Genomic DNA, 26,964 nt, shown 5'->3' on the forward strand with positions numbered 1-26,964 from the left:
CCCCTGTACCGCTTCCTTTTATTTTTAATATTGTATCCTTATCCATTCTCCCCTCGTTTCAGTTTTTGTCTCGATAGTTACTTTTAGTTTTTTGTCTATTCCCCCGATTTTTAACTACCGGTATTTTTTTTATTTTTTAACACTGTAAAGATGTAAACCGCTTTGGTTAGTAAAAGCGGTATATCAAGACTTACCCCCTCTTCTACGAAACCGCGATAGCGTTTTTTTAGCGCAGAGAGCTGCGCTGAATGGCCCGTGCTGCTCCCGACGCTCACAGGAACTGAATGAGCGTCGGGAGCAGCGCGGGCCATTCAGCGCAGCTCTCTGTGCTAAAAACCGCTAGCGCGGTTTCGTAGAAGAGGGGTTTAATAAACTTGAAGCTTTAGGGCTCACCATCAATCCCATACCCTGGGTAACAGCTCGGGAACTGGCAGGATCTGGGTTGAAGGCAATGGTGCTTCCAGGAGGGATAAGAAAGCACGGCTCCCTGCCCACGTAGATCACAAAAGGAGCTTTTCTGTTGAGTGAGCCTATTCAAATCCACACCATTCATGACATTGAGCTATGAAACAGAATTTCACACTAAGATGGCTTGGCTTGAAATGTATAAATTTATGTTACAGCAGGGTAGGGGGGGGGGGGGGGTCTGTGTTAAATTCCAGCCTGCTGTCTGAACACAAAGTGGCACTGCTCCAGAAGGACACATGCCCTCAATAACACTATTTTTAAAACATTAGCTGTTGCTGGGTGGGCTGGAATATGCTTCAAAGAGAATTTTTGATCGTCGCAGAATAAAGGTTTCCAGACTATTGAATTACAAAACTGAAATCAATGATGTTTAAGTAGCAGTTAGGTGGTGTCTGGTTTTAAGTTGATAAGCATTTGTTACCATATTGGATTCAAATGCTTTCGCCACTAAAAGACTTCAGTACGTATGCAAAGCTGGTGACTGTCATACAAAGAACAGCTGGGCGTCTTTCATTTTAACTCCCTAGTCCAACAGGTACCAGGTTGGCTTCATTTCATCCTCCTGCCCAGTTAAGTCTCAGATCTCTTGTGCGGGGCTGTCCTTTGACCTTAGTGGCATGTAGACAGGGGGAAAATACACCTAACGTATAACGCCTAAATCAATAAAAATGTAAGTTTTCAGGTTGTCATTAAAATTTTTGATACGTTCGTTTAAGCGAGATACAATTAAAATTGGGTCAGTTGACTAACATACAGAAATGAACAATTTTTCCATTTTAAAAAAAAATTAAGAAAAAATCTAGACATTACAAATGGACAGACGAGACACATAAGAACATAAGAAACGCCTTCACCGGATCAGACCGAGGTCCATCTTGTCCGGCGATCCGCGCATGCGGTGGCCCATTTAGGTTCTCCTTTTTGGAGACCCGGATTTCCCGTATCCCTCAATATGATTTACAAGAAGGTGTGCATCCAACTTGCGCTTGAAATCCAGAACAGTAGTCTCCGCCACACCCTCCTCCGGGAGAGCATTCCAAGCACCCACCACTCGCTGTGCGAAACGGAACTTCCCGACGTTTGTCCTGAACCTGCTGCCACTCAGTTTCAGGCTATGACCCCTTGTCCGTGTCACTTCCGAAAATGTTAGCAATGCTGCTTCCTGATCTATTTTATCAAGTCCTTTTAATATTTTAAAAGTCTCTATCAAATCCCCTCGCAGTCTTCTCTTCTCGAGGGTGAACAGTCCCAGTTTCTCGAGGCGTTCTCTGTAGCTCAAATTCTCCATACCTTTGACTAGTTTCGTGGCTCGCCTCTGCACCCTCTCCAGCAGAGTTATATCCTTCTTAAGGTATGGAGACCAGTGTTGGACGCAGCATTCCAAGTGCGGTCTGACCATTGCTCTGTAAAGTGGCATTATGACCTCTCCCGATCTACTCGTGATCCCCTTCTTAATCATGCCCAACATCCTGTTTCCTTTCTTCGCCGCCGCTGCGCATTGAGCCGAAGGCTTTAGGGTTCTGTCAATCAGTATATTGGTGAAAGGAGGAAGATAAAAAATGGAATTGCTAGGCTGAAAGATGCTGGGAACAAATATGTGGAGAGTGATGAGGAGAAAGCAAATGTGCTAAACAAATACTTCTGTTCTGTGTTCACAGAAGAAAATCCTGGAGAAGGACCGAGATTGTCTGGCAAAGTTACACGAGAAAATGGAGTAGATTCTGCGCCGTTCACGGAGGAGGGTGTTTATGAGCAACTTGAAAAACTGAAGGTGGACAAAGCGATGGGACCAGACGGGATCCATCCCAGGATACTAAGGGAGCTCAGAGAGGTTCTGGCGAGTCCTATTAAAGACTTGTTCAACAAATCTCTGGAGACGGGAGTGATTCCTGGGGATTGGAGGAGAGCGGATGTGGTCCCTATTCATAAAAGTGGTCACAGGGATGAAGCAGGAAACTACAGGCCGGTGAGCCTCACTTCAGTTGTTGGAAAAATAATGGAAGTGTTGCTGAAAGAAAGGATAGTGTATTTCCTTGAATCTAATGGGTTACAGGATCCGAAGCAACATGGCTTTACAAAAGGTAAATCATGCCAAACGAACCTGATTGAATTTTTTGATTGGGTGACCAGAGAGCTGGATCGAGGACATATGCTAGATGTAATTTACTTGGATTTCAGCAAAGCCTTTGATACAGTTCCTCATAAGAGGCTGTTGAACAAACTTGAAGGGCTGAAGTTAGGACCCAAAGTGGTGAACTGGGTCAGAAACTGGCTGTCGGACAGACGCCAGAGGGTGGTGGTTAATGGAAGTCGCTCGAAGGAAGGAAAGGTGACTAGTGGAGTCCCTCAGGGTTCGGTGCTGGGGCCAATCCTGTTCAATATGTATGTAAGTGGCATTGCTGAAGGGTTAGAAGGAAAAGTGTGCCTTTTTGCAGATGATACCAAGATTTGTAACAGAGTAGACACCGAAGAGGGAGTGGAAAATATGAAAAAGGATCTGCAAAAGTTAGAGGAATGGTCTAATGCCTGGCAACTAAAATTCAATGCAAAGAAATGCAGAGTAATACATTTGGGGATTAATAATAGGAAGGAACCGTATATGCTGGGAGGAGAGAAGCTGATATGCACGGACGGGGAGAGGGACCTTGGGGTGATAGTGTCCGAAGATCTAAAGGCGAAAAAACAGTGTGACAAGGCAGTGGCTGCTGCCAGAAGGATTCTGGGCTGTATAAAGAGAGGCGTAGTCAGTAGAAGGAAGAAGGTGTTGATGCCCCTGTACAGGTCATTGGTGAGGCCCCACTTGGAGTATTGTGTTCAGTTTTGGAGACCGTATCTGGCGAAAGACGTAAGAAGACTTGAGGCGGTCCAGAGGAGGGCGACGAAAATGATAGGAGGCTTGCGCCAGAAGACGTATGAGGAGAGACTGGAAGCCCTGAATATGTATACCCTAGAGGAAAGGAGAGACAGGGGAGATATGATTCAGACGTTCAAATACTTAAAGGGTATTAATGTAGAACAAAATCTTTTCCAGAGAAAGGAAAATGGTAAAACCAGAGGACATAATTTGAGGTTGAGGGGTGGTAGATTCAGGGGCAATGTTAGGAAATTCTACTTTACGGAGAGGGTGGTGGATGCCTGGAATGCGCTCCCGAGAGAGGTGGTGGAGAGTAAAACTGTGACTGAGTTCAAAGAAGCGTGGGATGAACACAGAAGATTTAGAATCAGAAAATAATATTAAAGATTGAACTAGGCCAGTTACTGGGCAGACTTGTACGGTCTGTGTCTGTGCATGGCCGTTTGGAGGAGGATGGGCAGGGGAGGACTTCAATGGCTGGGAGGGTGTAGATGGGCTGGAGTAAGTCTTAACAGAGATTTCGGCAGTTGGAACCCAAGCACAGTACCGGGTAAAGCTTTGGATTCTCGCCCAGAAATAGCTAAGAAGAAAAAAAAAAAAATAATAATAATTTAAATTGAATCAGGTTGGGCAGACTGGATGGACCATTCGGGTCTTTATCTGCCGTCATCTACTATGTTACTATGTTACAGTACCCCCAAATCCCTTTCTTGTTCGCATTTGGCTAATGTCACGGAAGGTAATTAGGTAGAAATACAATTTTGACATACCGGTAGGAAAGAGAAACACTTAAGGGGAAAACGAAAGGGTTTGGGACATGGAAGTTCAGGAAAAGAAAAAAGAGAAGCTGAAAACCTTAAAAAGGGGGTTTTCTGAATGTTTGTAAGGAGGATCTAGGTTTAATAATAATAATAATTTTATTCTTACATACTGCCAAAGCCATGATAGTTTGAGGCGGTTTACAACAAGATGTGCTGTACAATCAGCGAAGGGGGTCACAATATAAAGTCATCGAATACAAGCTTAAAGAATGGAAGAAGAGAAAAACTACAAAATTCTTAGCTTACGAATCGATTAAACAAATTCATTTTTACTGATTTTCTGAACTTGAAGTAGGATAAGGAGTGCGGGATGATGTTACTCAGCCAATCGTTCCATTTACCTGCTTGGAAGGCAAGAGTTCTGTCCAGGAATCTTTTGTAGTGTCTGTTTCAGCCTCAGTCCTTCTACACCAGCATTCTTCAGAGCAAAGTTTGCGGGTCAGTGGTTGTGGCCATTCATACTCTGATTCTTATGTGAGCCAAGGATAATGAAGCCATTGTGACATCACTGATGTGATTGGCTCTTAGGCACTGGTGGAATGAGGCATTATGACATCACAATATCTGCTCTGGATCCCAGAGACTGTCATTCTGTAGTGTCTGTTTCAACCTCGGTCCTTCTACACCAGCATTCTTCAAAGCAAAGCTTGAGGGTCAGTGGTTGTGGCCATTCATACTCTGATTCTTATGGGAGCCAAGGATAATGAAGCCATTGTGACATCACTGATGTGATTGGCTCTTAGGCACTGGTGGAATGAGGCATTATGACATCACAATATCTGCTCTGGATACCAGAGACTGTCATTCTGTAGTGTCTATCTCAACCTCAGTCCTTCTACACCAGCATTCTTCAAAGCAAAGCTTGCGGGTCAGTGGTTGTGCCCAATTATACTCTGATTCTTCCCTCTCTCCTTAAAGAATGACATGAAGATCGTTTCCCGCGGTTATCCGCGGGGACGGGAACGGTGATGAATTTTGTCACCGTGTCATTCTCTAATAGGCAGTTCAACTCACTCCAGCTGGAAGTTCGTCAGAATTTTTTCCCCCAATGCAGTTCTCAAGCAGATCTGTAGATTCACGCGGCGATCTGCACTGGGTTTTCAGGAGACCTTCCTGGCAGGTTTCCGCACATCCACCGAGGGGTGTGCCAACAGTGGCATCCTTTCTGCAAAAATGGGAGACTGTGGTCACTCAGCTTTGGGCTTTGCTCTAGAGACCGCTAATTAGCATGTTCATTAATTCCACTAACGTCGCTGATTCTGATACTACGAGTTGGGCATCGCGGCGACACCATTAGTGCTGTTTTCATGCAGGCTCTAATGCAACAGTGAATGCATTTTCACCTTAGGCTCACTGCTGTTTGAGCTTCCATTAGATGGCAACTGAAGGATAGGAAAAGAGCAATTTAGCCCACCTAGCGATGTGATTTCAATCTTGGATTATTAGGTTCACGGTAACTAATTTTAGATTAAATGTATTTAAATGAAGTTTCACAGGCATTGCAGTCAGCTCTAGCAGCAAATCTGAACTTTGGAAAGAGACTAATCCATGTTTCACTTTGGAGGAGTTCTCCACTGTGATCACTAGCAGACTTACAGCCCAATTAAATATCCAGAACTGACTACACTCCTTATTCGCAGTTTTAGGACCCGCAGTTTCGCCTATTTGAGGTTTTTTTGTGCCAGGACCCCCCCCCCCCCAGTGGTCTAGCGGTGACGAGGGGCAGGAACAATCTTCCTACACTCCTGCCCCGTGCAGAGCCGTCATTGAAAATGGCTGCTGTGAGTTCCTGTGGTCTCACGAGACCTACAATGGGAACTCACTGCAGCCATTTTCACCGCTAGACCACCAGATAAGGTCCAGGAGGCAGGAGGCAGGAGGGAGGCGGGGGGTGGGTCAGAGCCGGCCCAAAAGTTATTCGCCTCTAACCACCGCGAATAAGGAAGGGGGAGTGTACTGGATTAACTAATCTGAGTAGAAGGGCTTGTTTTGTTTTAATTGCATTTTTGGCTAGGTAAAAACATAAGAACACAAGAACAGCCTTGCTGGGTCAGACCAATGGTTTATCAAGTCCAGTAGCCCGTTTCCACAGTAGCCAATCCAGGTCACTAGTACCTGGCAAAAATCCAAAGAGTAGCAACATTCCATGCTACTGATCCAGGGTAAGCAGAGGCTCCCCCCCCCCCCCCAATGTCCTAATAACAGACTATGGACTTTTCCTCCAGAAATTTGTCCAAACCTTTTTTAAAACCAGCTATGCTATCCACTTTTACCACAACCTCTGGCGACGCATTCCAGAGCTTATCTATTCTCTGAGGTAGCTTTCTCTTGCTCTACTGGGCATCCAGCTCAGTTGAAGCAAGCCTAGACTGGGCAATGGGACCATGGACTTTCACTTGCAACTTTTTTTCTTCTCTCTTTTTCTAGCATTTGCCAGCGAGGTGTTGTTTGGTGCTGGCATTTTAATGTATGTGTTGTGTTTTATCGAATTTTCTGTGACTGTGTATGCAATTCTGGAACCCGATGTGCGGGATATAAATATTTTAAAATAAATCATATCAAATCTGAGGCAGTATTTCTATTTTTGCGACCCCCCCAAAAAAAGAAAAGGAAGCTGCAGGACTGATGTTCGTGATGCAGGAATTTATTTATTCAACACAAAGATGCAAGATCAATGATCTATCGACGGAATCCACACTCACTCACCCACGGCTTAATCACACTCTGAGACCGACCACTCGGACAGCACGAATCCATTCATGGGTTACTACCATTCTCATACTATTCACTTGCACTGTACTCATCATCCTTCATCCTCTAGCATTTTATATATTCCATTCCTCTTTCAAATATCACTTCACTCGTTTTTCATCCACATCCACCCATCATCACCTGGTCACCATTCTCCTTTATTTTTAGAAATCTTTCTAAAAAGATTCATGTAACATTTTAGGATCCCCCCCTGAGGAAGATGGTTTAGTCGAAATACGGCCCGTGTTGGGTTGGTACTTTCCAAGTCAATATGGATTCCGTCGATTGATCATAAATCGGCATCTTTGTGCTGAATAAATAAATTCCTGCATCACGAACATCGGCTCCGCAGTTTCCTTGTCTTTTTCGGTTGCACCCAGTGGCGTAGTGAGGGTGAGAGGCGCCCGAGGTGGTGGCGCCCCCCACTCTCATCTCTGCCTCCCCGCTTCTTCCTGCCGCATGCCCCCTGCTCCTTCCATGATCCCGCCTTTCACGTGCACTCCCCCCTTCCCTCATACCTCCAGTTGAAGCTCTGGCTCGCGGCGGTCAACAACATACTACTCGCGACCCCGTTGGCTCTCCGTCTGGCATCACTTCCTATGCGTTGCACCCAAAAGTGATGTCAGCGGGAGAGCAACGGGGTCGCAAAGAGCACGTTGTTGACTGCAGTGAGCAACAACTTCAACTAGAAGTATGGGGGAATGGGGCACAAGTGTGCAGGGGAGGAATGGGAAGAGGCAGGGGGCAGAGAAGAGGAGGGATGCCGGTGCCCCCGTCAACATGGTGCCCAGGGTGGATTGCCCCCCCCTTACTACGTCACTGGTTGCACCACATCACTGCGGAGTGCGGACTAGTTTGGTTTCTTTTGTTTGTACACTTCTCCCTCCGTATTCGTGGTTATGATTATTCGCAGTTTTTATTTTGCTAGCTCCTCCCCCCCTCCCCCCAATTTCATCAGCTTCCATAGAGAAATCTCCGATTCCAAGTGTTTACAGAGAAAATCGCTGATTCCCAGCACTTTCTTCATCGTGTTTTGCCTCTCCTTCAGGAACAGGCCAGGTCTCCCACCGTGTTATTTGTGGTTTTTCTGTATTCATGGGTCTATTAATTCCCTATCACAGCGAATACGGAGGGAAAAGTGTAGTAATTCCCCAATATGGTCATGGCCCTTGGCTTGGCATCACAGGCTGTGACTTGTTCTTGAACCTCTTGAGAAGGAATCGTTCTTAAAGTCAGCAGGTGTCACCAGAACAAAAAATTATACGACGATCTACTAGCCACCAGAGCAGTGAAAATAGACCACCACATTGCCAAGCTATTGACCAAGACGACCAACTACAAAACATTCTGGAAAGAACTGAAAACTATCACGCTTTTCCAAAAATTTGTCAAATGATCTGACTAAACCTTATAAACCCCCCCCCCCAGATCCCATCGATCATGCTATCCATAAATTCTTGCAAGCTCATTCTATCTGTTTGACTTTGTAAGCTTCCTGGGAATGCCCAGACCAATTCTTTTTGTAAACCGCCCTGAACTGAAAGGTATTGATGGGATAGAAAACAGTAATGTAATGTTGTTAGGGTCTGTCCTACGAATTCCCTTTCTTCAGCATCCCCAGTGCTAGTCATGCAAGGGAGGGAACATGAGGCCCAGAAATACAAGCTTGCTTTATCATATGGTAGCGCTTACTGAGCATTTTGGCCAGTCGAAGAAGAAGGGATCTGGTGCATGAAAACAGCACAACGGAAGTCTCTGCATGCAGAGCAATGAAACGTGGAGGATCTGCGACTGGGAGAGCCTACCGCAAATCTTATTTTATGGGCAAACCCATAAAATAAGTCAATGGGGCCACTGGAACCATGCACAAATGACTTCTTTTTTATTGCAACAAGATATCGTGGACATGACAGCTGTTCAAGAAGCCCAAATTATGTACATCTCTCTATTTCTTTGCATCACCCAGAAGATTAATGAGAAACCTGCATTAGAAATTAAAATTAGATGACCTACTGCCCTCTGTTAGTATTCATATGTCCAAGTAGTCCAGCACACCTGTACATCGCCCAAACGAACTGTGTTTGTGGTGTTATTATAATCTCCGAGAGCTCACATTCTGCAAAGCCCGTCTTAATCCGCTCAAGTGATTAAAGAGAATTTTTCTCCCTTCTATCGGTTGCTTGTTGTAGAGAGAGTCCCACCTTTTGTAATTAACACAAAAAAAGACTAATGCTTTTGAAAAGTTCCTTGAATGGATTAGCTAGTTGCTGAAGTGCTTAGCGTATGTATAAACAGCATCTCTGAGGGTCTGTCTTCTCAATATTTATTCTGGTGACTGCACCAGACAGATAAGACCACATGATACTGGCAAGATGGAATACATTTACATGTGAAGATAGATTCTGTTAAACGAAATATTCCGAGCATGATAAAGCAGAGGGCACTTGAATCTAAGAGCCCCCCTCCCTCCCGCCCCCAAGGTAAAACAAATTTTGCATGTACGCTGTGCTAACCTGATATGAACATTTCCTGCTCAGATAAGTCTGGATGGCATTACTTCTCGCCTTGGATAACACAATCCGATCCTCAGAAGAATAAAGAGTTGAGGTTATCACAATTTGCACTGGTTGCTGGCATTCTATTTAAAAGATTCCATTTCCTAGCAATTAGCAACGCTCTCCGCCAACAAAGGTTGGCGACGATGGCGAGGAAGAGCACCATTTTGACACTGATGAGGATTAGAGTAAGGAAAGTGGACGCTAGACAATGAATGTAGAAATTTCCCAGTGACCCTCTGGCCATCTAGATCCTTTTCTATACGTAGAAGGTCTTCAACGTGTAGATGGTATGACTTCTGTTCCAATGAGCCAAAGCACGGAAGTCAACATGTCTAGGGATGAAAACGTTCCAAAGGATAGAAATTGAGTTTTGCAATGTTGTTTCTGTCATCTTGATGCCATGTTTTCAGTATGTAGAGGTCTGACTAGCACAGTCCTTTTCTGTATGACCTTAGATTGCTCCAGGTCACTAGCTGCTTGAACGGTTAGAACTCCAGAGCTTGCCTTAGTTCAAGCCCTGGTGAGGTCCTTTCCTGACTGTCTCTAATGAAATAACCATAGTCTGTTATTGAGAAAAACATGGGGGAAGTCACTGCTTGCCATGGATCAGTAGCATGGAATGTTACTACTATTTGGGGTTCCGGAATCTTGCAATTCTTTGAGATTCTGCATGGAATTGTGATACTCTTTGGGGGTTCTAGAATCTTTTGTTACTCTTTGGGATTCTGGAATGTTGCTACTCCTTGGATTTTGGCCAGGTACTAGGGACCTGGATTGGCCACCGTGAGAACAGGCTACCGGGCTTGATGGACCTTTGGGCTGACCCAGTAAGGCTAAACTTCATTTATATTATGTTAACTCAGAGGCTACTGTTCTTTGGAGCATGTTTCAAATTTTGTAGGCTTTGTAGTAGTTTGGGTTAAAAATAATCACATCTTGCTTAATTGTAAGAAAATAATGAATAAAACCAGCAGAACTTTGTGACTGATTATTATGTTCAGATGTCTACACATTGAGCATACAACTTCCACGAAGATCAAGTTAGGAGTAATTCTAGACAACACACTATCCTACCACTATCAAATAAGTTCAGTTGTCCAAAAATGTTTCTACAAACTTAAAATGATTTGCTTGATCTCAGCGCTTTTAGATCTTGCATCCCTTAATATTCTGATCCATTCCTTAGTCATTGCTCACCTGGATTATTTGCAATTCGCTTTACCATGGCATTACTCAGAAAAAGATTGGAAGACTCCAAATCATTCAAAATACGGCCATAAAAAATCATATACAATGCCAAAAAATTTGATCACGTAACTCTTTTAATGAGAAATGCTCGCTTGGCTACCAATTATGCATCGTATAACATTCAAAATTCTAGTTCTAATATTCAAAACGAAATCAGCACATTCTCCTGCTTTTATTGATAGACTGATCCATACCATACTCTACTTCTAGACTTCTGCGCTCCACTAATCAATGTCTCTTAACTGTTCCTTCGCTGCGTAATATTGTCTGTGATACCAACCGTAAATCCATCTTCTCTGTTGTTGTTCCAGCTTTATGGAATGCCCTGCCTCTGCATCTCAGACAGCAAGATTCCTTACTCAAATTTATATCGGAACTTAAAACATTTTTATTTAGACACACTTACAACTATAAGGATTTAGACGAACTGTGATATGCATCAGATTTCTTCTTCCCTCCTCTTGTGCTCTCCCCTTTTCCCCCTCTTTCCTATAATATACATCGGATTTCTAACCCTCCTCCCAATTTGTCTCTTGTAAAAGATCTTATTATGTATGTCATATGTCAATTCATATAATTTATTGCTTTTTTATAATAATATTTTATTGTACACAGCCTAGATTTTCTTAGGCGGTCTATCAAAACTCAATAAACTTGAACTTATATTGCTTCTGGTACTGCACATGATGATATAGCATTGTCACGGAAGCACAGTTACTCAACTGAGCAAGACACAGCACACCTGTGACTTTCTGTCAACCATGACTCGTTCTCTCATGTACCAGAGCCATACTGGCACCATTCTTAGATTCTATATAGCATGTATGCTCTTAGATTCATTATTTAACAAAACTAGGTTGGTATGTTCAAAGGTGAATGGTTTTTTGTTTTTTTTTAAATACCTCAGCCCCACCACTCCACCGCTATGTTTACTTCAAAACAGCGGGAGATTTACGTGGTAACTCATCCTAGGTATTAGTTTTCTAAATGCTGTGGCAATTTTACGATATTATTATCATTTTTGTAAACTAAAGTAATGTTATTTATATAAACTAAAATAGTATAGTATATGTACTTAGCTTTTACACACAGCTGGACCTGGGAGTCTGACCCGACATGTTTCGCACAAACAGTGCTGTTTCAAGGGTCTCCCGAGGCCGCCGTTGTCATCCGACTCACAAGCACAACTTCCGTGAAAGATCTTTCACGGATCTTTCACGGAAGTTGTGCTTGTGAGTCGGATGACAACGGCGGCCTCGGGAGACCCTTGAAACAGCACTGTTTGTGCGAAACATGTCGGGTCAGACTCCCAGGTCCAGCTGTGTGTAAAAGCTAAGTACATATACTATACTATTTTAGTTTATATAAATAACATTACTTTAGTTTACAAAAATGATAATAATATCGTAAAATTGCCACAGCATTTAGAAAACTAATACCTAGGATGAGTTACCACGTAAATCTCCCGCTGTTTTGAAGTAAACATAGCGGTGGAGTGGTGGGGCTGAGGTATTTCAAAAAAAAAAACCATTCACCTTTGAACATACCAACCTAGTTTTGTTAAACCTTGTTACAATTGAAGAGGGTTGGTGTTAGAATTAATAATTAACACACTGGTATTGGACTAAAGCTTAGATTCATTATAGCACCCGCGTTCTTAGTTTCTCCTTAGCATGTGTGTTATTGATACCTGTCTTAAATTTGTTGTGGATCCTAATGACTTCTGTGTATGTATCTTTGTAACCCGTTCTGGGCTCCTGGGATGACAGGCCATAAAACTATCTAACTAACTATTGTATTGGTATGATAGTGTACAGAGGGATAATGCCAGAACAGTAAAACCTTGGTTTACGAGCATAATTCGTTCCGAAATAAGAAATAATAGAAACTCAGATGATTCGTCCACAACCCAAAAACTTTAATACACAATACTGTGTGTACTTGTATTGCAAGACATTGCTTGTTTATCAAGTTAAAATGTAATAAAATGTTTTGCTTGTCTTGCAAAACACTTGCATACCAAGTTACTTGCAATCCAAGGTTTTACTGTACTTGGTAAACAGCTTGGCCCTTGCTAGATATGATTAAGGATTACATGGCCAAGAAAACTAGAGCCCAACCAAAACCAACATCTTTGATTTCAGCTGAAACCAAATGTGAGGCCAAGATTAGCCGCTCAGTTTCAGCTGAAACCGAATCCAAAACCAAAAATGGCCTGGTTCTGGCCCCAGTCCCACACCTCCCCAACCAAAATAAGGCTTCCTTCTGGAAACCCCTGCTGGTGGCGGGGCCTGTTTGCATCCTCGTCCAGGGGGTCCCCTCCCAGACCCCCCACCCCCCCAGCAGAAGACCCAGCAGCAATTTTGAAGGAGGAGCCAGTTCTGCATGGAAGCGAATGGTTCACTCCTGCACCTGCTACCTCCAATGAAAAGATAAGCCCAGGAGGGATGTCCGAGAGGACCTGACACTGACACTAGGGGTCCTGGAAGGGGGCCTTCTGTTAGCAGATATCTGGGAGAGAGCTCACCACCAATGATGGTGTCTGGGAGCAGGCCACTCCTAGGAGTGCATGTCCAGGGGGCGGAGGGGGGGCTGCTGCTAGTGGGTGTATCTGGGAAGGGGGCTGTACAGTATTTTTGGTTCCAGTCATAAATGCAGTATAGGATGCCAGTCTCAGCAGCCGCCTAAGCAACTTTTGAGAATTGCACACGGGCTTCCTATACAGAATCATGTCTGTCCTAATGGACAGACACCTAACCCCACTTAACCACCCGATTCTCTAACCGGTGTCCATGTCACAGGTGCCATTTAGAGAATCGCGTTGCCACTGAGCTGATCATGGTAAGGGAATCTCCCCACGGTGATCAGTTGAGCGGCAGTGGCAGGGAACCCCTGAACCCCACCGCAAGTCGGTCGGCAGGAGGAATGCCCACTCCCTCCTGCTGCAAACCATGAAGCAATCCCTCCTGTCACAAACCCCAAAGTAATCCCCAACAGGAAGGATGCCCACTTCCTTCTGCCAGCACCCCCCCCCCCCAACATCCCCAGCAGGAGGGATGCCCACTCCCTCCTGCCGGCCCTCCCAAACACATGATCCCCCATGGGAGTAGCCTTAGGGATCTGGCCAATTGGAGTCTTAGGGCACTCCCAGTGCATCCCAGAATGCACTGGGAAGGAGGCCTAAGACTCCGGCTGGCCCAGGTGTCTAAAGCCCAATCAGGGCCATAGGCCTCTCCCTGGTTCATTTCAGGATGCAACGGGAAAGGGAGGGAGGGTCGGGAGATTTGGGGGCTTCATATGTTGATATGTTAGTTCTGTGTAATATGAAAGACCTTACAAAGGACGCAGGCCAGATTGTAGCATATGCCTGACACCAAAAAGCAGGTTCGGTTTTGGTGGCACAGTAAAAGAAGCTGAAGACTGGTTTTAAGTCGTTTGCCCATTCGTATTAGCCAAACTGTCTGCCCCAAATTGTACGAGATTAGGCAGAACAATGATGTCGTTTCTGGCTGCAGTGTTCTATTGACTCTGTGTCATCTTGTAAACAAAGCAGTCCATAATAAATCCTATTACTTTTATTGATGGAAAACAATGTGTATCTTTAATGCCAACACATCAAGAGAATATCAGCGCAAATGACACCGCCGGAGGTTTCCTGATTGCATTATTTTGGTAAGTTGCAATATTCCTTTGTTTAGCAAATCCGCTTTCCAGAAACAGCATCATAAATCACAGAAAGCTTTTTATTAAACAAAGTAGCATGGGGTAGTGGTAGCAGAGAGAAAGAGAGATTTGACTTCTTATGAAGAGGGAGTTAGAAACCCTTAATTAGATCAGCAAACACATCCTGCAGAAATATAGGAAAATATTGCACTTCATACTGCCTGGCACAGTGGTATTTATTCCCAGGTCAGGTTTTCACAATACCCCTAATGAATATGAATATGCATGAGAGAGATTTGCATACAGTGGGAATAATAGACATGCAAATGCATTAGGAAGGATGGGAGGTGGGGGGGGGGAAAGAATTAGGAACCAGGTCATGTCTTTCTAAGTAGCTCAAAGTAAATTACATACAGTCCAGTTAGCAGGGGTCTCAAAGTCCCTCCTTGAGGGCCACAATCCAGTCGGGTTTTCAGGATTTCCCCAATGAATATGCATGAGATCTTTGTGCATGCACTGCTTTCAATGCATATTCATTGGGGAAATCCTGAAAACCCGACTGGATTGCGGCCCTCAAGGAGGGACTTTGAGATCCCTGGTCCAGTAGGTACCTTCCTGTCCTTGGAGGGCTCACCACCTACCGGTAAATTTGCACCTAGGACAACAGAGGGTTAAGTGACTGGCCCAAGATCATAAGGAGCTGAAGTGGGATTCGAGGCAGGCTTCCCTGGATCTCAGTCTGCTGCTCCAACCACTAGGCTACTCCTCCGTTCCTGTGACCCCCCCCCCCCCCACAATCCTGACCCGTTGGCCACCCTCGAGGACTGCTACTACTGCTGTTTATTATTTATAAAGCGCTACCAGATGCCTGCAGTATTGTATAACAAGCACACAAGAAAAGGTCCCTGCTCGAAAGAGCTTACTATCTAATTAGGATGGACCTAGGACAAAGGCTTATACTTGTTACTTTGATGAGGAAATACAAGGGACCTAGAGGTAGGGGAGTAAAGAGGGAATGGCAACAGATATGGGCGCTTTACAAACTGGGAGCGTAGGGCATAAACGTAGTTTCAAAAAACGTGGGGTGTTTTTGTCTGGATTGGAACACCATGAGAGACGGGGCCTGACATACTGAGTCTAACAGGATCTTCCATGCATGAGGCGCAGGAAGGCAGAAGGGACGGAGTTGGGAGTTGGGCACTGATAAGAGAGACTCACCTGACGAACGGACCTTCTGGGGCGGAGTATAGGGAGAGACAAGGGAGGAGAGAGCTGCAGAATAAATACACTTGTAGGCCAGTAAAAGGAGTTTGAACTGTATGTGGAGACGGACAGGAAGCCAGTGAAGCGATTTGAGGCAAGGGGTCTTGTGAGCATGACAACACTGGTGGAATATAATGCCCCTGTATCGCGTCGGAGATTTTACTGCAGCGGCCGGCAATAAAAAAAACCCTAGCGCAGATGGATAAAAGTGGGGTTTAAAGTGTCAATAACTGCCAATTCACCAAGCAATTATTGGTGCTAATTAGAATTAATTATAAGTTATGTGCATACATTTAGGCAGGGGATTCATGCTTAAATTTTATATGAGTCATAAAAGGGAGTGCAGAAATGGGCAGATCATGGTGAGGATCAGAGATGTTCCTTTTAGTTAGGCGTGGATCCTGGGCATAGGCGCTATTCTATAAACTGTGCCTGTATAAGTGCAGATTTATAGAATAGCGCTTTTTTCTGTGCTGATTTTTTAGCGCTCTATATAGAATTTAGTCCTATACATTGTTAGAATACTGGAATGTATAGTATGTGCTAATGTTTTCTTTTGAATTGTTTGAATTGTTCCAATTGTCTTGTTATGTTATGTTTGTTTTTTTTACCTAATTTTTAACTAAATGTAAATCATATTGGATTTGGATTTTGCGATCAAATCAAATATTTTAATAAACTTGAAACTTGAAGCTATATATATATGTGCATTAATGCCAAAAATCCACATAAGCATTACTCTGTAAATATGCACTGTAACGGATTAAGCCTCCCCCGTGCAAATATTATATCCCTGGGCAACAGGAGGTGCTAATCAAATGTGGAACTGCAGGTTCCAGCATGCACTTGGCTGTAGAGCTCAGTGTTGAGTCACAGAAGGGAGGAATTTCAACCCAGGCTGGGTTTATTCTAGAGAGGTCCCCAAGGGAGAAAGAGGAAATCTCAAGTTTTCCCTAGATGTAGGCCCTGGCAGGCCTTGGGAAAACAGACTGGTGCCTGTGTGTGCTAGAGTACCAGGTTTTAAAAAGTAAGTGCAGAGGTCTGGGAGGCGGGGGTGGGTCACCCGGACGAAAACCGCGAATAAGCGAAGTTGTGAGTTCCGAACCCGCAAATATGGAGAGGGACGTGTATAGCTGATCATCCTCTGAAAACTAAGAGCACATTTTGATGAGGATTTAGCATGTTTCAAACGAATGGTGGCAATCTTAAAACAGTTATAAGTCTGTGGGACTTGTTTTTGGTATTTCTCCTACCCAGCAAGTGAGCACTTTCTGCCTGTTGTCCAGATAAAGTTATCTGAATAGCTCTTCTGCTCATCAGCTGTTTGATTATTGACCTCTAGGATCCTACATTGACCAGGATTCACTAACCTGCCCAATCCGAGCAAACTCTCACATGCAGATGAGGGCAATCGGAGGAACGCCCCCATCTGCAAGCACGGATCGCGCTATAGTGATCCCCGTGCATACGCAGACCATCTGTAGATGGTCTGAGCATGGGCGGGACCTCCGGGCCGTCGGAGTTGGAGTTTTTTGGGGTTTTTTTGTTTTTCTATTTTTTAACACCAGCCAGGGAACCTAAAAGTGCTGCCTGCCTTCCTGCCCCGAACCCGAACACCCTGCCTGCCTGCCCTGACTCTCCCACCCTTCCCTGCACTGCAAGCCCGTGGTTTTAACCCGCGGGCTTAAGCGGGTTAAAACCATGGGCTTGCAATGCGGGGAAGGGTGGGAGAGTTCAGGGCAGGCAGGCAGCGTGTTCGGGGGCAGGAAGGCAGGCAGCGTGTTCGGGGCTGACAGGTTAGAAAGCAGGGTGGCCGAAGGCAGGGCAGTCGCAAAGGGCTTCAGCGACTGGTCCTCAGCAGTCACTTTTTTTTTTTATCGGCCAGCCCAGTCGGTGTTGCAGGGTTTTGTTTAGTGAATCGCGTCCCTGCCTACTTTGCATGCCGTTGCCCTCATTTGCATGCGCGGGTCGGAGGAAGGTCGGAAGACATGTAAATGAATCGGGCCAGGGTGGCTAAGGGGTCGCAAACCAATCGGTACACGATCGTAGTGAATTTGGGCCATTCTGTCACTCGCTGCCGCCATTGTGCAATGACTGGACTTCCCTTGCCTCCGCCTGCCTTTCTCTCCCCCTACCTTTGCTTCCCCTCCCCTACTACCACTCCAAAGGACTGTTAATGATGCCTCTGCGGCACCCCCTGACTGATTTGGAGGCCAGTGCTCAAAGGTACATGATACAGTGAAATTCTACTGCAAAGCGAGCACAGAAAACTTGCCAAAGCTTGCCGTAAGTAAAGAGCGTGCAAATTAATGCAGCGTTAAAATCATGGCAATAATCTGCTGCTCTGCCCTCAGCACTAACTTTCTTGTCAGTGCCCGCTTGGCGATCGGCTCAAGCAGCGACAGGAAAGTTGACATAAATTTAAAAAGCATGCTGCGGCAAGCACGCCCCTTACCCCCAACCTACCCAAAACCTCTTCCCACTGCCCCTCTGCAAATGTATCCCTAAAGTCTAGCAGAGCCCATCACGGCCTCGTTTACCTGGCTTAAGAACCCCAATCTAGGGGTCCTTTTATTAAGGTGCGTTAACCGATTTAGCGTGCGCTAAAGATTAGCGCGTGCTACACGCTAAGGCCGCCATAGAGTATAATGGGTGCCTTAGCGTTTAGCGCTCCTTAATAAAAGGATTCTTTAATTCCTTTCACGGTTGAAAAAAAAATAACGAAGCATTTTAATTCACTTGACCCGTTTCTTTGCACTCCAAGTGTGGGTTGTGCTTATTAACCTACACAGAAAAAGAAAAAATCATCACCGCTTGGACTTTTTTTTTCTTAAATCTGTATTAAATGACTCATTACAAGGAATACATTTTTTAAAGGAATATAACAACATAACTCCAGAAGAAACGGTCACGGCGAAAGGTTATCCGACCTCTTCTTGACCTCCAGTTTTGTAAACCAGAGACGCTGATTAACTATTTATTGATTCCTCGGTGTGGACATTTCCAGAACAACTGGTGCTGGGAAGTAAACAACCGTCTGTCCATCAAGACCAGGAATACAATGCAGCACTGGAGGGAACAGATGAAAAGAGATTTTATCTGCTTTAACTTTCAGGCAACCATCTAACACTGCTCTCCAATTTTCTCGAGCCGGGGCACACTAAAGGTAGTAGCCACGGCTTGAGGCACACAGAGGACTGCGAACGTTGCAGTGATGACATCATGCATATGCGTGACATCATCACGTCGACGTCCGTGCATGTGCAGAGGCCCTCCAGATGGGCCCTGAGATGCTAGTAGGGGGTGCCAGCAGGGAAGAGGGCTGGAGAGAAGGAGAGGCACTGATTGCCTACAGCAGTGTTTCTCAACTACTTCATGCTAAGTACCCCCTAAGTCTAACAAATATCAAATGAGTACCCCAACCACAGACCTCCCTAGGCCCACCCAAGCTCTGCCCCAGATCCCATCCCCTTTACTAATTGTAATGCAATTTTTTCCATTCACAGCAGATATAAATTCTCAAAACTGACACATTTTAATTACTATATTGAAAACTAGTCTTTAAGCCCGTTACATTAACGGGTGCTAGAATAGATGTGTCTATCTGTCTGTGTTTCTTTATCTCTCTCTCCTTGGCCGCTGTCTGTATCCTTCTGCCCACCCCCCACCCCTCGAGCAAAGCTGTCTGTCCCCAGCACACCTCCCCCCAAAGCAGCCCCCTTTCCGTCTCCCTATCTCTCCATGGCCCCTTCTGTCTTCCCCCAGCACACCCCTCCCCCCAAAGCAGCCCCCTTTCCCTCTCCCTGTCTCTCCATGGCCCCTACTGTCTTCCCCCCAGAGCAAAGCTGTTTGCCCCAAGTAAACCCCTCCCCCCAAAGCAGCCCTCTTTCCCTCTCCCTGTCTCTCCAGGGCCCCTTCTGTCTTCCCCCCCCCCAGAGCAAAGCTGTCTGTCCCCAGCACACTTCCCCCCCAAAGCAGCCCCCTTTCCCTCTCCCTATCTCTCCATGGCCCCTACTGTCTCCTTCCAGAGCAAAACTGTCTGTCCCCAGCACACCTCCCCTCCAAAGCAGCCCCCTTTCCCTATCCATGGCCCCTTCTGTCTCCCCCCAGCACACCCCTTCCCCCAAAGCAGCCCCCTTTCCCTCTCCCCCTGGCTCCCGGTATTGATCCCCTTCTTACCTTCCTTCCATCCCGGCATCTTCTGGCCTGCTCCTCTTCAAAGCAGCCTGCGATCATGGAGGCCGGCTTTAGCGAACCTAGCAGGCCGCTCTCCAACTCGGTAGCACGTTCCCTCTGATGCGATCCCGAGCGTCAGAGGGAGCGTGCTACTGAGGTTGGAGAGCAGCCTGCGAGGTTCTTTAAAGCTGGCCACGATCGCAGGCTGCTCTGAAGAGGAGGATCAGCGGCAGCAGCGGCGAGTGAGGGCGGGAGTTGTGTTCCCTGCCGAGGACGCGGGCAGAGAGAGAGCACAGTCGCGCGCCTTCAGTCACCACACGCGAATCCAGCCCCTGCAAGCACCGTGAGGTGTCAAATAGAATACTGCCACAGAAGCACACCTCACGGTGCCAGGAATCACGAATTTTCAAGAGCGCATGCGCGCTCTAGGGTTTTATTATTATAGATAAAATCATTTTACCTAACGGCGATCCTTTGCAGGCTGCTGTAATTAGCTTTAAAGGTGAGACCAGGAGGCCAGGGGGGAAGCCGAAGGATGCTACAGAGAAGGGGGAAACATGCAGGCTTTTGGCGAATCGGGCAGCGCTGGCGACGTACTGCATAGGAAAGTCATCTGACAGGCACCTCTTTTCCTCCTCGGTGTGCCACGGCACACTTGGAATCTCAGGAGGCTGCCTCGGCACACAGTTTGAGATACACTGATCTAACCAGTGGCATAGTAAGAGGGGGTAGGGTGGCGGACTGCCCCGGATGCCATCATGGTGGGGGTGTTGGCATCCCTCCTCCTCTCCACCCCCACCTCTTCCCACTCCTCCCCCATTGCACGCGAACCCCTCTTCCCTTCCCCATACCTCTAGTCGTTCACCGCCACTGACGTCACTTCCGGGTGCCATGCATAGGAAATAATGTCAGAGGGAGTGCCAATGCGGTCGTGAGGAACATGTTGATGTTGCAGTACCCCTTCTCATCTCTGCCACCGTCTCTTCCCACTCCTCCCCCCCCAGCGCACATGTGCCCCCTTCCCTTGCCCTGTACCTCTAGTTGTTCACCGCCATAACAACTTCAACGCGCTCCTCGTGACCGCATCGCCTCCCGCTGACATCATTGCCAGGTGCCACATGCATAGGAAGGCGTTAGAAGGAGAGGACGCAGTCGCGAGGTGTAGGTTGAAGTTGGTTGCGGCGGAAAGGGAAAGGGGGGGCTGTGATGAGGGTGGGGGAGGGGTGTCTCTCACCCTCGCTATGCCATAAGAACATAAGAGTTGCCGCTGCTGGGTCAGACCAGTGGTCCATCATGCCCAGCAGTCCGCTCACACAGCGGCCCTATTGGTCAAAGGCCACCCCCCTAACTGAGACTAGCCCTAATAGCGTACGTCCTTATTCAGTAGGAACTTGTCTAACTTTGTCTTGAATCCCTGGAGGGTGTTTTCCCCCGTAACAGCCTCCGGAAGAGCGTTCCAGTTTTCTACCACTCTCTGGGTGAAGAAGAACTTCCTTATGTTTGGAAGGAATCTATCCCCTTTCAACTTTAGAGAGTGCCCTCTCATTCTCTCTGCCTTGGAGAGGGTGAACAACCCGTCTTTATCTACTAAGTCTATTCCCTTCATTATCTTGAATGTTTCGATAATGTCCCCTCTCAGTCTCTTCTTTTCAAGGGAGAAGAGGCCCAGTTTCTCTAATCTCTCACTGTACGGCAACTACATAAGAACATAAGAATTGCCGCTGCTGGACCAGTGCCCTTACTGAGTTTAGCCTGGTTCAGCAGGAACGTGTCTAACTTTGTCTTGAATCCCTGGAGGGTGTTTTCCCCTATAACAGCCTCCGGAAGAGTGTTCCAGTTTTCTACCACTCTCTGGGTGAAGAAGAACTTCCTTATGTTTGTACGGAATCTATCCCCTTTCAACGTTAAAGAGTGCCCTCTCGTTCTCCCTACCTTGGAGAGAGTGAACAACCTGTCCTTATCTATTATGCTATTATGTGCCACTGCATCTAACCAAGAAAACTGGAAGCAAGATATAAGCATAATCATCCTGATACTGAAAATTCAATTTGTAGTGGCAATATGTGCTGAAAATTCTTGCCAACCTGTCCTGGCACTATGCAAATAGAGAGTAATTTTCTACAGATCACATAAAATTAGGTGCCGGGATGTTGCACGCTTAGGGCCTGATTCTCTCTAAAGGACGCCAATCTTGGTGGCTGCCTAAGAAGTGGCCATCGATCGCGTGTCAATCATGCATCGGCATCCTATAGAGAGTCATGCCTACTTTTACAAACAGATGCCTTAAATTTAGGCAGCGGTGCATTCTAATACCTAAGGGGATATGTTAGGCTCCTTCCCCAGAACGCCGTCCAGTTGCACATGAAGTCAAAGCCTTCTTCCTCACACCATCGTCTCATCCAGGCGTTGATTTCTCACAGTTCATCTTGCCTCTTCGCATCTGTTCTCAGTACCGGGAGGATCTCAGAAAATGCCACTTTCACCTCCCTGACCTTCAGTTTTCTTCCGAGTGAGCGGAGCTGGTTCTTAATTTCCTCCCTATCATACTTCCGTCCGCTCACGTCGTTGGTTCCCACGTGGATAAGTGCAGCAGTGTCATCCCCTCCTGCGCTGTCTATGATCCTGATGACCCTGCTGGCCACATCCTTCACTCTTGCTCCGGGCAGGCAGGTGACCAGTCTGTCTTCTCTTCCTCCTGCGATGTGGCTGTCTACATTGCGTATAATGGAATCTCCAACGATGATCCATATCTTTTCTATTCGAAGGTTTCTTGGGGGTCGTAAGTCCACGTCCATGGTGTAGGTTACATTACATTACATTACATTACTGATTTCTATTCCGCCTCAACCTTGCAGTTCTGGGCGGATTACAAAAGAGACAACTGGACATTTCCAGGATAATTACAGAGAGAATTCTGGTCATTTCCAGGAGAAGTTACAAGAATAATGGAGCTGTATATTTCAAGAGCTACAAGATGCTGTACAAATAGGAAATAGTGCAGATCCAGTATATATACCGTTAGAGAAGCAGTTGACATGCTTGAGGCTAAAGAGAAGGGAACTGGTGAAGGGGGGAGGAGGGGGAGTTGCGTTGAGGGGGTCCGGTTGGGGTTAAGCCATCTGTATACATTTTTTGACACATCCCCAACTTCTGCTTCCGACTCTTCATCAATTGTAGTGGTATCTCCGCCCATCTCACCTTGGCCTTCTTCCTGGGTAGTTCGGGTACAGCTCTCCAAAATACGATGGGGGGGATGGGGGATTAATAGCCTGTTAATGAAATCAGGTTGGCCTGAAGTTTTTGTCTTGTAAGTTAGTAACATTATTTTATAGGAAATTCGATGTTCTATAGGAAGCCAGTGAGTGTTGATCAAAAGAGGTGTGACATGATCGTATTTACATGCTTTTGAAATAATTTTAATGGCAGTGTTTTAAATAATTTGAAGACGTTTTGTTTCTTTGGGCAATGAGATGAATTGAGCCCAAAGTGGTGTCGCTGAGGATCTGGGAACTAGTTATGAGGGATGGTAGATGGCAGCTAAGAAGTCAAGTGTCTTTTTGTCTACTGGTTATTATCATACTTCCCTTGAAAAGATATATAAAATTGTGCATTATTAGATTCTCTGTAGGCATGCGACATATACCTACAATGTAGGCATCCTTCCCTGCCTTTTTTTAAAAAAATATGCATCCTGATTGGCTGTGAGATGATGGTAGGATGATTATCGCTGCCTACAATCAAAATGCCTGGTTTGAATCATTTCGGCATAGAAATCACAGTCCAGTGAGCTGACTCCATCTGATCCAGTGCATACTTGGATAAATTCGGCTGAAAACTTCCAAACCACATTCAACCCTCACAGTTCCCCGGCACTGCAAATTAATTCTCAACGAACATCCACTTGGGGGTGGCCTAGTCACATCCCTTGCTTCTCCGTGTTATAGACATTAAATAGATCTCCTCTTTGGAAGAACTGTCCCATCCCTTCTTCCAAAGCTCACAGTGCCAAACTTTTCCTCCCAACATGTACGGACACTAGTGCATTGAGTCAGTTTTTAAGAAAACTACGAGAGAAAATTACCATCAGAAAAGGCAAGTGGCGAACAGCTGTGACAGACAAAAGAAATATTAAGCCCATCTAAATCCAATGACTAATCAAAACAGAACTTAGGCTCTCAAGCAAGGAAATATACAATAATCCAAATGTATACATTTGGATTTTCCGTCATTTTCAGCAGAATTGAAATCAGCATCCAGCCATTTGCAGTATTTCCATCTCAAGGTTTGTCATCTCTTGCTATTATGTGAGCTTGTTACAGGCACGCAGGTGGAACCAATTTCAAGGGTCTGTATGCTCAGCTTCTGAAGACCACGAGAGATGTGAAAGCTTTCACTCACGAGAAACAGAAGGAGGGGGAAGGAAGGAGCTTGATGTGTGAGAATACTATAGGATGGAGTATATAGAAAGAGTTCAGAGTGATTGTTCACCACTTGGACAAAATTTGAAGATTTCGAGTTCTCGAAAAGCCATAATTTATTAACCCAGGAGGTTCTCAGCAAAGTCCATGGAAATTTAGACAGATACATGAGAAGCTCTCATTCCTACTTCGTTTCCCCCCCCCCCCCCAGTTAGAGGTTGTAAACTGAAAAAACACCATGAACACCTTCTTTCACATCAAGCAGCTTTGTGGGGTAAAGACCTAGATCAACTGATTTCGCCCACTACTTATGAGGAATTCAGGAAACGTCTAAAAACTCAACTGTTCCTAAAGTATCTAGACAACTGACCCACTCATCTTCTTTCTCCTCCATAGTGATTCCTCTGTCCTATTAATCTCTTTCTCCTCAACAACGCATTTCCGGTCCTATTAACTCTCCTCTTCCCCCCTCTTAAATTCAATCAATTTGTACCTCGCTTAATCTATTGTAAACCGCATAGAACTTAACGGTATTGTGGTATATAAACTGTTATTATTATTATTATTTAGGGGCTGATTCTAAAGGGCATCTAACTTAATTGGCAAAATACCCTTAATAGGCTCAATAATTGAGAGATAGGCGCCTATCACATGGCTTTGGGGAGCCTAATGGGTGGATCATGACTTAGGCACTGCTAAGCACGATTCTATAAAAATGTAGGCACCTGAAATGTAGGCCTTTAAAACCCTCGCCTACATTTCAGGCACCTAAGATTTTACATAGGCCCCACCATTTTACATCGGCCCGCGATTCTGTAAATGTGTCTAAGTGTGTTTTGACACCTGGCCGATGCCATTTATTTAGGCGCTGTTTAGAGAATCAGCGCCCTTAATGCACATCTGTGGAAATCCGCTGCTTTGCTAAAAGGACAGGTAGCTGTTATACTTGGTTTTTTTTTACTCAGTCTTTACGAATTAAGAGAAAAGGACTGGATTCGGTAAATAGCATCCAAATCTGTGTGTTCCCCCCCCCAAAAAAAAAAAAAGAGCGCTAAGCATTATTCTTTAAATCACACTCCGAGATGGGTGGTGTTTATAGAATAATGCTTAACACCAGGATCTGCTCCTAGTTTTGGTCTTGACGATTTACCATATATACTCAAATATAAGTCGATCAGAATATAAGTCGAGACCCCCATTTTCCCCCATAAAAGGAGGAAAAATGGTTGACTTGAATATGTCAGGCGGCTTAATATTCCTGCCCTGCCAGGATCTGCTCCCAGCCCCCTCCCTGCCAGGTACTGCACTCAGCCCCCTTCCCTCCCTCCCTCCTCTGTCAGACTCTGCACCCAATCCCCTTCCCTCCCTCCCCTGTCAGACTCTGCACCCAGCCCCCTCCCTGCCAGGTACTGCACTCAGCCCCCTTCCCTCCCTCCCTCCTCTGTCAGACTCTGCACCCAATCCCCTTCCCTCCATCCCCTGTCAGGCTCTGCACCCAGCCCCTACCGGCCAGGCACTGCACTCAGCCCCCTTCCCTCCCTCCCTCCTCTGTCAGGCTCTGCACCCAATCTCTTTCCTTCCATCCCCTGTCAGGCTCTGCACCCAGCCCCCTCCCTGCCAGGCACTGCTCAGCCCCCTTCCCTCCCTCCCTCCTCTGTCAGGCTCTGCACCCAATCCCCTTCCTTCCATCCCCTGTCAGGCTCTGCACCCAGCCCCCTCCCTGCCAGGCACTGCACTCAGCCCCCTTCCCTCCCTCCCTCCTCTGTCAGGCTCTGCACCCAATCCCCTTCCCTCCATCCCCTGTCAGGCTCTGCACCCAGCCCCCTACCTGCCAGGCACTGCACTCAGCCCCCTTCCCTCCCTCCCTCCTCTGTCAGGCTCTGCACCCAATCTCTTTCCTTCCATCCCCTGTCAGGCTCTGCACCCAGTCCCTTCCTGCCAGGCACTGCAGTCAGCCCCCTTCCCTCCCTCCCTCCTCTGTTGGGCTCTGCACCCAATCCTCTTCCTTCCATCCCCTGTCAGGCTCTGCACCCAGCCCCCTCCCTGCCAGGCACTGCACTCAGCCCCCTTCCCTCCCTCCCTCCTCTGTCAGGCTCTGCACCCAGCCCCCTCCCTGCCAGGCACTGCACTCAGCCCCTTCCCTCCCTCCCTCCTCTGTCAGGCTCTGCACCCAATCCCCTTCCCTCCATCCCCTGTCAGGCACTGCACACAGCCGCCTTTCCTCCCTACGCAAGAATTCACAGGAGCCACTCAGGAAGCTGCTTAGCATCGAGCAGCAGCGCCTAAAGCTCAGTACCACTCAGCAGCTGAAGCCGGGATTTCGGCTCGCTCATGTCTGCTACACCCCAGGGATTCCAGCGTCAGAGGAGGAATGATGGACTGGGCAGGGAGGGGAGACAGGGTGCAGAGCCTAGTGGGCCAGCGGAGGCCTACAATAAGTCTGGGAGGGGGCAGCTGGCCCGAATATAAACCAGGACCCCCATTTTTGGGCCAATTTTTTGGCCCACAAATCTCGGTTTATAGTCGGGTATATACGGTACACCAACTGAACCCTGGTGTAAACCCTCACGCCTAAATTAGGCGTGTATCTGCCATATTCTATAACACTGTGCGCAGATTCTAGGAATGCCCATGATCCGCCCATGCCTCTACTGTGGCTATGCCCCTTTATCAGATTCACACGGAAAATTTGCATGCGCCTCTTTATAGACTACCTACTACACAAATTCAAATTGTGCATTTGC

This window comes from Geotrypetes seraphini, chromosome 8, assembly GCF_902459505.1.
Source record: "Geotrypetes seraphini chromosome 8, aGeoSer1.1, whole genome shotgun sequence".
Classification (NCBI taxonomy): Eukaryota; Metazoa; Chordata; class Amphibia; order Gymnophiona; family Dermophiidae; genus Geotrypetes; species Geotrypetes seraphini.